General features: G+C 41.3%; 1 protein-coding gene across 17 annotated transcripts in view; it reads right to left on the reverse strand.

The window, feature by feature from the left end:
* DAB1 (DAB adaptor protein 1) overlaps positions 1-13224 on the reverse strand; it is a 1026794-nt gene that overhangs the window by 507322 nt on the left and 506248 nt on the right. For 15 of the 17 annotated variants that reach the window (XM_053244275.1, XM_053244292.1, XM_053244269.1 and 12 more), the window contains one exon: positions 7879-7955. The exons of the other annotated variants lie outside the window; for them this stretch is intronic. The gene's annotated coding sequence lies outside the window, so the exon portion shown is untranslated. The remainder of the gene's footprint in view (positions 1-7878; positions 7956-13224) is intronic. 17 annotated transcript variants of the gene reach the window in all.

A 13224-nucleotide genomic window follows, 5' to 3' on the forward strand; every position in this document is an offset into this window, starting at 1 on the left:
GTTTGTATCCATGATGGTTGCTTTTAGGATTTTCTTCCTTTTTTGTCACCAAATCCTGGAAGAGAACCAGCTTGTGTCTCTCCTCAATTATCTCTCTCTTGCTTCCAATTGTTGCACACAAACTCACATGTGACCCTCCATTATGGAACCCTTCAACTTTGCTTCAAGTGGGTACACGGAGAATGCAAACATGCTAATTTCCATACCACAAAGCCAAGGCTGCAGCTGTTTTCCCCCCATAATGGGAACTCTTGTGTGGTAAAGACAAGTTTTGGCCCAACCAAAGGAGGAAAATATTCTACACATGTACAGAAAAATATTCTACACATCTATATAACTTCTATGCTCTGGTCCTGAACCTAGTCTGTAACATGCAACTTGATGGAAACCTATTTTAATTTCTGCACTTCCAGTATAATGTTAATTGCTGGACAAAAGTTCATATTCTCATTCAGCCATGATACTCACTTGGTGACCTTGGACTAATCACTCTGTCTCAGCCTAATCTGTCTTACATGGTTGCTGTGAGAACAAAATGAGAAGAAAACCATGTACATTGCCCTGAGCTCCTTGCAAGAAGGGTGAGACATAATCACTAATAATTTTTTTTAAAACCAAGAATGTGGATAACTGATGTCCTATGGACAAAAAATGGCATGATGATCTTCCCTCTTTCCTTTTCTTACACAACTCTATGTGGTTAAGACAGATGCTGCCCCATGAATATGGTGTGTGGGGGTGTGTGTTCACACACCATTATTGCTGTGTGTGATTTCTACTAGCCAGTTGCAAAAGTGTTATTGAACCAGCCAGGAAAATTCTTACATTATTCAAAAACTATCACTCTTTTAGATTCAAGGGGTATTATTCTGAGTATACATCCTTCCTATCAATTCAGCAGGCTTTCATAGCTAAATCTCCTATGTTATGAACAGCAGGCTAAAAATCTGCATGGTTTCATTCCTGCAGACCTATACTCTCACATACTTATTCACTCCAGGGCATTCTCTAGACTTCAATTCTCTTTTTCTCTCCAGTCCCTCCCAGGCAATACAGACTGCAAAATCTCATTAAAAATGTTTTTGTGTCATCCTGAAAAACCTATTCAACTTCTCTGTTCTACTCCAGTTTCTCCCCTCTCCCCAGCTTCCCTCTTCCATTTCTACCAGCTTTCAGTTTCCTTCTTTGGACTACACTATTTATTCTGCTACCTGGAGATGCTGCTTAAATATAGTGGAAAACCTTAAACTTCCATCCCAAAGCAACCTCTTTCACTGTAATTATGTCTCTGGCACCCCAAAATGATGAAATCACAGCTCTCTGGCCAGTTCCAGTAGTCCTTCAACTTTTTGGTGTTACTCTTGTCTCTCTCATTCAAGCATATATCATTTTGGCAATTAAAATGCCTTGTTCTTTGGTGCCCTAATTATCAATGAACATCATTCTCCTGCAATTTCAATGTGTGAATTTTTAGATGTTTTATATCTAAGGGGGAGTACTGAGTCATAACACAAGGAGGTAGAGAAGGCCAAGACCCTTGCCTTCCAAAACAAGGACAACTTTCCAGAAGAGTGATGATGAAATGAGCAGTGCAAACAGCCAAGAATGACCTATGCCAACTCATATGCAAAAGGCCCTGATAATGGTGTGCCGTAATGATCACCCACATCTCTACACTGAAACCTATACAGGATATCATTAAACACTAGAGCTACAAGCTATAAAGAATGGGGATATTATAAGCAAATTGCCTTCAGTCCTGCTATTCTGGTCCTCAGGTACCCCAAAATGCAATTCAGACTCAAACTCAGATTAGAACTCTGAAATGGAGTAGCCGACAAAATGGCAAATGCAGTTCAATGTTAGCAAGTGTAAGGTGATGTACATTGGGATGAAAAACCCCAACCAAGTATATGCTGATGGGATTTGAGCTGTCAGTGACTGACCAGGAGAGGGATCTTGGGGTCGTGGTGGACAGCTCGTTGAAAGTGTCGACTCAATGTGCGGCAGCTGTGAAAAAGGCCAATTCCATGTTAGGAATCATTAGGAAGGGGATTGAAAATAAAACTGCTAATATTATAATGCCCTTATACAAAACTATGGTGTGACCACACTTGGAGTACTGCATACAATTCTGGTCACCACATCTTAAAAAGGACATTGTAGAACTGGAAAAGGTACAGAAGAGGGCAACCAAGATGATCAAGGGCCTAGAACACCTTTCTTATGAGGCAAGACTACAACACCTGGGGCTTTTTAGTTTAGAAAAAAGATGACTTCAGGGAGACATGATAGAGTTCTATAAAATCATGCATAGTGTGGAGAAAGTGGAGAGAGAGAAATTCTTTTTCCTCTCACACAACACCAGAACCAGGGGTTACGCCATGAAATTGATTGCCAGGAGGTCTAGGACCAACAAACAGAAGTATTGTTTCACACAACACATGATCCACTTGTGGTACTCTCTTCCATAGGATGTGGTAACAGCCAACAACCTGGACGGCTTTAAGAGGGGTTTGGATAACTTCATGGAGGAGAGGTCCATCAATGGTTACTAGTCGGAGGGCTACAGGTCACCTCCAGCCTCAGAGGCAGGATGCCTCTGAGTACCAGTTGCAAGGGAGTAACAGCAGTAGAGAGGGCATGCCCTCAACTGTGGCTTCCAGAGGCATCTGGTGGGCCACTGTGCGAAACAGGATGCTGGACTAGATTGGCCTTGGGCCTGATCCAGCAGGGATGTTCTTATGTTTTTAAATATTTGCCAGCAGTGCTGATGTCCGATGACCTAAGGAGACTGTCCTTTCCGTTTTCCTCCTCCTGTTAATCTTGTTGTTTCCTCCACAGAACACTTTACAGTTGCCCTGATTTAACTTTGTGTTGTTGCAATCTGCCTAGCAGTTCTGTTCTTTCCTAAATTATATTTTTTTTAACATGGGCATCCAGCCTAAGAATCACCTGTGGAAAAGATTTTGCTGACTGGAAAATATAATATGTAAATCAGCAGGTTGTATTAGGGAAATGCACCATGCTGTAGACAAAGAACAGAAATGTCCCCATAGCTGCCACTGTGACCCTCTCCCCTTTCTTATCCCATTTCTGCAACAGGTATGCATCTGACATTTCAGAACACCCATACTACCTAGCAGCTACATCTTCTACTTTGAAGCAGTGCAGAGGAAGCCAAGCAGTATTCCACCATGGGTGCACAGTGGGAGACTAACTAAAGAGCATGTCACAGTTCCTAAGCCTGGAGAGAGAGACACATGTTACTTCCTTGTCTTTGATCTCTGGGGAACTGGAACACCTCACCAAGGGAGGTAAGGAAGAAGTGGGCACTTTATTCCAGCACTCCTCTGCATCAGATCACAGATAAGGCCAGGTGCCAATTAAAAATTGCACAGCATGAAACAGTTCAGGTATTGGTTGCACTGTCAGGCATAATTAAAGGCCTAACAGTCACAGCTTTTTATAGAAGTTGCAAAACTGTAGTTACAGTATTGGTGAATACCATTAACAGAGTGCTACAACTATTTCTCGTAGTTACATATGCTATCATGAATATGAATGCATCCCAATGATCAACGGGTCATGTACACAATCAGCATTTTGGAAAAGTGTTCTCATATAACACTCTGAAAATCCACCTTATTTCAGTCTGCAGAGTCTGAAGTTGACTATGCTATAAACTGTTCACATATCTCAGAAAGGAAAAATGCCATCAGTAATATTATATTGCTGTTAGCAGTATGTGATCATGAACCTGAGGATTAATGAATCCTCCTGAATGCTCATGTGTACTCTCCTCTCCACTGCGCTGTATCTGAAGGGAACAATTCAGGATCAGAAAGCAGAGCAAATAGCTCACCAAAGGACTTGGTGCACACTTCTGCTTTGCCCCCTAGTCAAAATGGTGTGTGCCTTAATGATCCATCACTCAATGTCAGCTGAATTGAAACATGGTTGCTTGAGTGTAATTCATGTGTAATATCTAAATCTGGTGCAAAATAACTATAAATATTCACCTTGCTGATTTTCAGAATCCCACAGATATCTAATTCTATCCCTCTTAAACAACAGGGCTCAATCACTATATAAAATCTGACTACAGAGATGCTTAAAAAAATATTTCTATGGAAGGAGAGATCAAGAGAAGGGGAAAGGAAAAGTCCCTATGCCCTATAAAGTCCCGAAGGAGCTGACACCCATGTGGATTTTGAGGATGGATCCATGAGAACAATACTAGATCACTAGGATCATGCCAGAAAAATCTGTAGGAATAAGATAGCCAGTTTGAACATGTGAAGGCTTCCGTAGGAGCCCTTAAGCACAAAAATGGCACATTTCATCAGAAGATAAGCACGGAGGCAGAGATGTTACTTTCAGTCAGCTCTATTGGGAGAATCTATGCACCCAGGACAAAAACAAGTGGCTTTTAAAAAAACTACAATGAAGCTTCATGCTGCACAAATAAAGTGCATGAGTTCGCTGGAAAGGTAGCAAGATCAAGAAGAGCAAAATAGGGAATTTATTCCAGAGTGAATAAGCCATAAGTAATTTCCCCAGGTACATCCATCTAACCTGCTTTAACCTTTATTTTCAACCCCCTAAAGTCTTTATATCTGTAAACTGCTAGCTATTATGGGTTTCTACAAAGAAAGTCTTCCCCTTTCTCCCAAATTCAGCAAAAGACAGTGTTCCATTTGCTTTCTATACAATGTAAGCTGTAGAAAATAAATAATTTACCAACAATTCTAAATCAAACATGTTATGTTTGTTACAGACTAAAAGATGGAGGGTATTACTTTGAGGAGAATGGGGCGCACGCACACACACACACACACACACACACACACACCATTATATATAACACAGAAAGGAAAAGCCAGGCAATTTTCAGGAAGAGAATAAGATTAGATAAGTTATATATATGGTTAGAAATGTAGTTGCTGAAAGGGCTTACAAGGTTTATGTTGTCAGGAATGTGTCCCATCTTAAAGTTTCACAAACCTCTGACTAGAAGAAGGATCAAAAGCTAATTATTCATACAACTTCTTATTTAGGCTTTTAAAAATATGATAGAGAAACTAAAAAAACTTTCAGTTTAATATGGCTGTCCTACTAAATTATATGTATTGCATATTTTACTTTTTCAGTTGTAAGCTACTTTGAGGAGCTAGGCTGTATCAAGCAGGAGAAAATTTGAAATAAAAGATAGTAGTGTTGTCAACTAAAGTATTTCAGATCCACCCAAGTTCTTTTTGAGCTCAATTTACCTGGAGGGGGGCTATTTATACCATGTCTGCTATAACTTTAAGAACCACCTGTAGCCATACAAGTAAACAAACAAACAAACAAACAAATGTTGACATCCAGACTAAAGAAGCATTTGTGCATATGTGTTGTTCTAGAGCAAGATTGTTGCGTTAGGAGTGTATGCAGACTTTGTAGTACGTTTCAAATTCAGACCAGATTCAAACCAAACTACTTGTCCACGAACCAGTTCAGTCGAACCAACCGCCAAGTTCTATCCATTTGAGTGAACTGGTTTGGTGGTTTGAGGGGCTATGCTTGTAAAGGGGAATCCAGTGAAGATTCCCATTTGCAAGCAAAGGGGAATCCTGGCTTTAAAAGGATTTTGAAAGGGCAGCCGGGAGGAGGGTGGTGAGAAGGCACCTTTACAAGTAGATGCAAGGTGCTTACTGGTCCTGTGCTCCACACAGCAGTATGCCCGTGTGGTGGCAGTGCAGTTCTGAACTTGACCTGACCTCCACAGATGCATGGAGGCCAGTTTCGAAACTGCACTGCCGCCATGTGGATGGTGGGCTGTTATCTAATTGTAAAGTGTGGGCTGGTATCTAATTGTAAAGGTGCCCTCTCACCACCCCAACTCCCCGGTGCCCTTTAGAAGCCTTTTAAAGTGAGGATTCCCTTGCTTGTAAGGGGATTCCCCTCACCGGATTCCCCTTTATAAGCAAAGCCCCTTGAACTGCCGAACCAGTTCAAACTCATCTGCTATGGAGTGGACCAGGCTTGGTTTGGTTTGATCATGGACCCACCCACCTCTCCTGGAGGCCAGTCTGGTTCATAATTGAAATGTCAAACTGGCCCAGTTTGTTAAATTGTCAAACAGTTTGTACACACCCCTATTTTGCGCTGGCTAGTTTTGCTAAGTCTAGAGCTTGCATTTCAGACTAGCGGGGCAATATCGCAAACATGTTTGTGCAAATCCAAAAAGGTTTGCAACCTGTGGCATGCCTCTTCTGTTGTGCTAGGAACTTCTGCACAAGAGCACAATTACGAGCATTCCCATGAGTTTGCAGAGCTATGTGATCTTCTTGCAATAGCGCAACTTTGTTCATTGCACAAGTGCTTTGTTAATCTGATGTTAACTAATAATAAAATCTCCAGCATGGTGTTAAGACAAGGAACCTAGAGTTAGTTCCATCATTCAAGTTGAGCAGATCTGACCATACTCAGTTCCTGGATGGAAAGACTCCCTCAGATCATTTCTCTGTTTATACTCCACATTGAACTACTTTGTGGAATTGTCATATACAAATGCAAGGAACTTTTTAAAATGGTGTGGAAAGCATCAGTAAGCTACCATCTACATGGATATGTCACAGATACTGAAGTGATTTCTTCATTCATTCTTTCAGCTGGGTTTTACATGTAACTGTCTTCTTAGTCCTTTACCACCTTTCCTCAATTCCTTTAGTATATTATTAATCACAGTATTGGCATATGATCAATCACTTTTACTGCACAAGATGCATTAAGTTCATTTGCATGATACTTTCATCATATTTGTGCCTATTAGCACTACTGTATGGTAACATGAAGATATGTTCATTATGTACCATTTTCTCTTTTAGCATGAGCTCTGTTTGTAAGGATACCAAATGCATTATTGCTGTAATGATTCAAGGAAGATGCAAAGTTGTGTTTTCTTGCACTAGGGCTGCAAGAAACACTTACTGTGGAGTAAACCCTTTTGAACATGAGAGTTATTTCCTCTTTCTTAAATGAAGGTTTAAGATTTTATTATTGACTAATTATGCTCCTCAATTCCATGCTGGAAATTACATACATCCTGTGCGTGTTCATCACACGTGTCTGATTAATGTACATATCTATGTGGTTATGTATAATGACAAAACAGACATGTATACCTTCATCACATATAAGAAACTATATGCAAGAGTCATCCAATTTTCTAATTAGAAAAGAAAACATTTGAAGCCAATTTACTTCAAGTCTACAAAAATCTCACTAAAAGAAGGAAATTAATAAAATGTCATCAACAAAATGCCTCCCTGCCCCACCCCATAGACTCTCTTAGGTGAGCTAGTATATAGCATTATATTGCTTAAGTTACTTAATACTGAGCAAATCAATGCCAAACACATTAATAAAAAATATCACCTGGCTGAATAAAAGTGATCAATGGAAATAATAACCAAGGAAAGGGCAATACATACAATCAGAACCAATTTTCTAGGAATACAACTAATGCACTGTTATCTGGGTCTTTCTCTTTCAGCATCACTTCTCATTTTATGAAGAAACGGCAAAAGAAGAAGCATGAATGATTGTACTTCCTCTTTCTCCACTTTTATTGTAATGTAGGGAAGTGGGATTCAAGGATATTCCTCACAATGAAATTCATTAGCCCCCAGTGACTACTGGAACTCATAATATCTCACATTGGGGGAGAACGATAAATCCTATTTTCCATGTTTACTGTCAGCCAAAGCTATTTTTTTAAAAAAAATACAATCTTTATATGACTCTGAATGTCAATAGGCAACTTAGGGCATGTTTGATAGTTACAACAAACACAGCTATTTCAACCAATAATAAAGTATATCAAATTACCTCAGTACTTCCGGAAAAACAACTCCGTTTCTGGTCATGAAGACTAGATCCACCTTATAGTTACCATGTCTTGCTCACTGTTTAAAAGAAATAAATACCACTCAGAGAACAGCCTATACAAATGTACTTTTTGTAGACTTGCTGCATGGGTTTTAATGAGCAGAAATACACATTGATGACTAGAAATAAATATAAAATCAAACTTATCAGGTTAAGACAATTCACATGATCACCTGAATCTGTAGTTATAAAGGGATCCGTTTATTAACTGATAAGCTTGCACTATGTGACATTGTGTTCACATGAAATGAGAGTTTGTGACATTGAAATGTGTCTCTCCTCATTCTCTGTACACAAAGTCATCAGTGCATGCCAGGTGCAAGGAGGGCAGAGAATTGTAGTTTTTCAGTGCTTCAGCTCTAGTTGGTAGTAAGACTACAACTTCCAGCCCTCCTTGGGTCTGGCATACGGTGATGACTCCATGCCAGGCAATAGGGGGAAAAGGAGATTGAAATGTTTCTCAATTTTAGGAACATAGGAAGCTGCCATATCTTGAGTCAGACCATTGGTCTAGCTAGCTCAGTATTGTCTTCACAGACTGGCAGCGGCTTCTCCAAGGTTGCAGGCAGGAATCTCTCTCAGCCCTATCTTGCAGAAGCCAGGGAGGGAACTTGAAACCTTCTGCTCTTCCCAGAGCGGCTCCATCCCCTGAGGGGAATATCTCCCAGTGCTCACACTTCTAGTCTCCCATTCATATGCAACCAGGGCAGACCCTGCTTAGCTAAGGGGACAAGTCATGCTTGCTATCACAAGACTAGCTCTCCTCAATTATTCCTGCCACTGTCATTGGTGCATGAGAAAGCAAAGTAGGGATGGAACTTAGGAAGGGGAAGTGGTTTTTAAAAAAAATTCTGGGAAGTTGGGGAAAAAACCAGCTCAGACTCTATCACATTCTCAGTGCCATAATTAGGGACCAACAAGATCCAAATAGATAAGGAAATTGGGAAAAACAAATATTTTTAGAGATGGGGGGTGGGAATAGTTAGTTATTTCAACTTTCATTTTACAATGTGACTGGACAGGGTTCACCTGTCACTAAGTAACACAGCACCTAATAACAATCATGTCCCATATTAAGAGAGATCTGCTTGTCATGGGATAATGACAGAGCTTTATGTCTATAGATATGACATTTTTCACAAGAGTTACATCTGCAAACCTTGTATTAGTTCCATACATTTTGGGCTATTCTAAACACTTTTGTATGTGTCAAGTATTTCTTTCTGTTCACAGAAATTCCCATTTCCCCCTCAGTACAAAACAGACAGCTCTGCAATAGCCAGTGGATTACCTCAGAGAGAAATCTGTCACCTGAACAAATGTGAAGTCACTGTGTACATACACTCATTTTACCAGGTCCAGATGGTGAAAAAGTCGATATCCATCACCAAAAAAGTGGAAATAGAGAATGTTTGTTATCAAAAAAGTCTTCAAAAGAAATTTGCTATTTAAAATTTGCAGCTCTTTATTGGTTTATATAGATATAGATATATGAATATTTCAATTAAAAATTGATAATTTGAGAATAAATACCGTACAACTCACCACTGTGAAGCTAATAGGGATGTGCGAACAAGTTCGATGGTCCGGTGTTAAACTGACACACCACCCCTCCCCGGGATCATTGATTTTTTTTAAAAAGGTTTTTTTGTACTTACCCCTTCCGGGGGGCTTCTCTGAGGCTGTGGGGAGTCTCCGGAGGTTCCCCCTCTCACCCGCTGGCCTCCTTATGTGTGAAATCACCCTGTTCCTGCAGCCTTCAGCCATTCCCAGGCGTCACCCCCATCGTGGTGGTCATTTTGGAGGCCGCCATGTATGCCCATGGCATATATGGGCCATGGCTGGGTTATGACCCAAGCCACACAGAGGCCCATTGGGCATTCGCAGCAACCTCCAAAATGGCTGTCATGACAGGAGTGAGACCTGGAACAGGTTGAAGATCTCCCGGAAAGGGCAATTTAACACATAATGGAGGCTGGCAAGGGGAGGGAGAAAGACCAGAGACCTCCTCATGGCCTTGGAGAAGCCTCCCCAGAGGGGGTAAATACAAATTTTCAAGGGGTACTTTACTGAAGGGTTTTGAGGGGTGCTTTACCGAACTGGCCTGGTCCAGTTCAGGTCCACTTCAGACCAGTTTGGGTCCACTGGGCCAGCCAGTTTTGTGCACACCCCTAGAAACTAATGACCAGGTGAGCTGTACATCTGCTCAGTCTTCTGTCTAGCTGCTGAGTCCCTGCTTAAGAAGTCCCTGCTTCTTAACCATAATTTCTTCTTCTGGTTAGGTTTACCAGACACACGGTCCTCCTCCCCCATGGGTCACCCCGCCTGCTCTCCCCAGGCAGGCCAGCAACTCCACTTCTTGGCTGGAAGCAGGGCAGCCAGCTAGCTACTGAGCCAGCCTCCTTGCATGCTGGTGCAGTAGTGTGTGCACGGTCTCCTACTTGCTTGCTGTTCTCTACGACTACAAACATCTGTTGACTGCTTTTCAAGGTTCCACAGTGGTTTTCAAAGAAAAATAAATAAGATGTTCCCCTGTCCCCAAAAGGCCCACAGTCTAAAAAGAAATTCAAGATAATATTTGTATCAGACATTGAAGGAATGCTGTGCTCTCCCCATGATAAATAGAAGAGATCTACCACTTTAAAAGGTGCCTTTTAAACTGTTAGCAGGGATAACTGCTAACTGAGTATAGTTAGTTACTTAACTGCTCACTGCCACCACATGAAGGAAGCAAGCGACATCTGTCAGGGCCCACCTATCCGTACTCCTCCATCATGTGGCTCTGCAACCTGCCACTGAAGCAGAACCTCCCCTCTGGCTTCCCCACTGGATGGATGGTCAGTAGAAAGGGAAGGAGACAGAGGAAGAGAAGAGTGTTCTGAGAGAACAAAATGTTCCAGCTTCTCCCCAGAACGTTGAAAACCACAACAAATGCAAAAAAACTTGTTTTGTCCCCAAAATAGTCTCTATTCCTCCTAATGCGCCCACCCAAAGTCATTTGGTCCCAAAAATGTTCTCTATATAAGTCTCTAGTTGGCAACCCTAACACGCACACTCACTCACTTCACTCACTCACAGTCTGTTCCTTTCTACTTTCATTTGCTTCTCTGTATTTCACTAATTACATGGTACACTCATGACCTTTCCTGCCCAATGTCTTAATCTTATCCAGTGTTTACCAAACTTCTGATCATTGAGGTAAACTCCCCTCCACCCCCCGATGTCCTCATAGACATGTAGACAAATATGTCTGGCTACATCATCATGTGACTGGCTTTCATTATGTGATCCCTGTTTGGTTGGTATCATTCTAATAAGGAGAGAACCTCTAAGCATGAAAAACCGGTGATGAAATAGCTGGAAATAATGACAGGGGCAGCACATATTTGTGGGGGAATGTTCTGCCCCCATTCAAGCACTGCTTTCAGCTTGGAAATCAAAATGACAAAAATTTGGTGCAGCCTTAGAGCTGTGCATTATCCCCCCTGCTTTCCATTTTCATCAGTCTTCTTCTTCATGAGTGTGTGATCCGTTGCCCAGGAGCAGTGCAATAATACTTAGGAGCAACAAGCCACAGTAGAAGGCTTTATGCCCTGCTGCATACATGAGTTACATATTAGATAGGTTATGGCAGTGCAGTGGTTCTTTAGGAATAAGATGTAAGCCAACATTTATGGTGGGTATTTCAAGGAGAATAAAGAGCAGATATATTTAAAATTATTTCAGCTAGTTCCTTTGCTATTCAAAGTTGAGACCCCTTGTATTGCAGCTGCAGTATGTTTCTGTTTAATGACACAGATCTACATATAAAGCCCTGAGGTCTGAGATGAAGAAGCCATGTGTATTCACTTTATCAAGAATAACATTAACTTAGGTCTACTTCTATTAATTGTGAGTTGGGGTTTGCAATTAAAAAGAATTCTACATTATCTTGAAAGAGCATATAGTGCTATGAGTTGGTTTTCAAAATCTTGACTGCAATTAACTTTGTACTAAAATTGCTTCTCTCACTCTCTACCTTTCATTGACCTTGAATTTCTGACCAGCATTTAATAGACTTTTAACTCAGCACAAGCTTACACTTATAATTTCCAAAATCTTGGGAGTAATTATGGAATAATGAGACTGCAAAATACTAGGTTCTGTAGTGCTAGGGGATCACAGTGGGGTAAGATGTCTTTTAAAACTGTGAGGAAAAGCATACTGATTTCACTTCTCTCAAATGTGGGGCATACAGGAAAAAGGAGTGGAATGTTGTATGAAGAAATCTGGTTCCTGTACAATGTGTGGTATATGGAAGAAACCTGTTACATATATGCAATATGTAATATATGTTATATATTACAGACAGACGGGACAGACGGAAGTTTGGGGCAGTCTACAAATTTGATAAATAAATAAATATAGAAAGGATGCAGCATTGAAGGTCATTCCATAGAAATTTTCTCTTCTGCACAGTGCAACACACAGATAACTATGTGCTGTGATTGCACAGGAATATAGAAAATGTGGTACTGGGCACAGAATCCTGCTTCCTGACGATCTCACCGAAGCCAGTGAGGAAGCTAAAGAGTGATTGTGGAGGCAAGACCTTACTCGGTAGAACTCTTTGTTCCTCCCATGAATATACCTTATATAACTTTTCTCTCCCACCCCACTCCCTGGTGGCATAACGAGGCCACCGCTGGCCAGTTAAGCCCACCACAGTGGCCCTGCACTGGGTACTGAAGAGGTTTGCGAATGGGGTCACATGGCCCTGTTTCTGGATTTTGTCACACCCCCACATCTGACATCAAATGCAGGGAGCTTGACATCAGATGCAGGGGCGTGGCTGGAGTGCTAGGAGTGGCCCCAGAGGCATGGCAGCCCGGGTTCTTTGGACCCATTCAGTCAATGATGGCTACACTCCTGCACCCCGCTCCTCTCCATCCTGGCTGGCAAACCCAGAGTTCATTCTGCAAAACAGTAACATTGCAGAATGTGTGGCAGGTGTCTACATGAGACAGGGCCATCTCAGTGGTGGTGCTGCAGTATAGAAGGAGGCTATTTGTCTTCCTCATAATTAAGATTCGGGCAGCAAATTAAATGCTCCCATTCAGGCTGAGAGATTAGCTATTGTTTGATGCAGCTGCTCCTTTTTTGCTGCTTCTTGAAGCTTTAGCATTTGTGGCTTTATTGTTTATTACTTAATGCCTACTCTTTATTGACTTTATTGTTGCTTAATCTTGCTTTAATTGCTTGCTTTATATTGTTGTAAGCCACCTTGTGGCCCTTATGTGTGGAAAG

Source organism: Hemicordylus capensis, chromosome 4 (assembly GCF_027244095.1).
Source record: "Hemicordylus capensis ecotype Gifberg chromosome 4, rHemCap1.1.pri, whole genome shotgun sequence".
NCBI classification, from domain to species: Eukaryota; Metazoa; Chordata; class Lepidosauria; order Squamata; family Cordylidae; genus Hemicordylus; species Hemicordylus capensis.